This window comes from Zingiber officinale, chromosome 8B (genome assembly GCF_018446385.1).
Source record: "Zingiber officinale cultivar Zhangliang chromosome 8B, Zo_v1.1, whole genome shotgun sequence".
Classification (NCBI taxonomy): domain Eukaryota; kingdom Viridiplantae; phylum Streptophyta; class Magnoliopsida; order Zingiberales; family Zingiberaceae; genus Zingiber; species Zingiber officinale.
Window position 1 is genome coordinate 77,686,334 of NC_056001.1, and position 1,307 is coordinate 77,687,640.

General features: G+C 35.5%; 1 non-coding gene across 1 annotated transcript; it reads right to left on the reverse strand.

Moving 5' to 3' along the window:
* Window positions 1–273: 273 nt before the first annotated feature.
* LOC122018253 lies at window positions 274–379 on the reverse strand. Its single transcript, XR_006121680.1, has one exon. It is a non-coding gene; the product is annotated as a small nucleolar RNA R71 (small nucleolar RNA).
* Between the last annotated feature and the right edge of the window lie 928 nt (window positions 380–1,307).

Here is a 1,307-nt window from a genome sequence, read left to right on the forward strand (position 1 = left end):
ACCCAGAGTTAATTTTTATGATACAAGGTCATAAATTTGGAGGAGAAGTATCAGAAAGTCCTTATCTGCATCTTGAAAATTTTTTAGAGATTTGTGATATAGTGAAATGTGAAGGAGTGTCAGCAGATGTAGTTCGATTGATGACATTTCCTTTCAGTATCAAGGATAAAGCAAGGACTTGGTTATATTCTCTCCATCCTCAAAGTATCACAAGTTGGGAACAATTGGAGAAGCAATTTCTGAATCATTTTTTCTCTCCAAGCAAAACAGTGTATATGAGGAATTGCTTAACAAATTTTGCTCAGGTATTTGGAGAATCATTGTTTGAAGCATGGGATAGATTTAAGAGTCTTCAAAGACAGTGCCCTCATTATGGTTTTGAAAAATGGTTGATTTTGCACATATTCTATGGGGGAATTTCTTTCTCAAACAAGAGTTTATTAGATTCATCAGCTGGAGGTTCTTTTATGGACAAAAGTGTAGATGAAGCATATATGTTAATTGATCAAGTGACATTAAACCTCCAAGAATGGTCGAATATAAGTTGGATGAAATCTCCCACAGTTATTCAAGAAGTGGAGGCCATAAATGTAAGAGAGCCTGTCAAACAAAATGAAGTTCAACCACCTAAAAATGTTGAAATTCACAAGTCACAGAGTGAGGAGTTCAAACATTTGGGGGCAAAGCTTGATAGTATTGTTTCAAAATGGTTTAAAGAAGATCCCCCTCCTACACAGTCAAGATCTAATGAAAAGTGTGATGATGTTGGGTTGAGAAGTGGCAAAAATCATGAAGAACTTCTGAAGAATGACATGTTTAGAATTGAGGAGAAGAATAATAGAAGATCACAAGAACTCAGTTAAAGCTCAAAGGAAATTTGGGAAAAAGGGCGTTCAGTCTTTCCCAGGACCTTCACTAAGGGTTCCTTTTCCACAAAGGTTAGTGGGGGCCAATGAAAATAAAGACTTCGGCAAATCTTGTGACACTAATATGGTTGAGTGCAGATTTTTGAATGTATATGAAGATGAGGACTCTTCAAATGAGGATTTTATTGATAATGCAGTGGTAAATAAGTTTTCAGATCTACCTCAAAATTTTATAGGGTGTTATAGTGACATTGAATTTTCATATGATGAATGTGATGTGGTAGATCAACTTAAAACTGCAAGTGAAGTTATTGATCCTCTTGTTATTGATTCTCCTATTGACGACATAGATGTTGGTTTATTTTTTGATGTATATGTTGATGATGATGATATGGAAGAATGTGTAGGGAGCTGTGTTGTGGAAGCAGCATCTCAAGGATC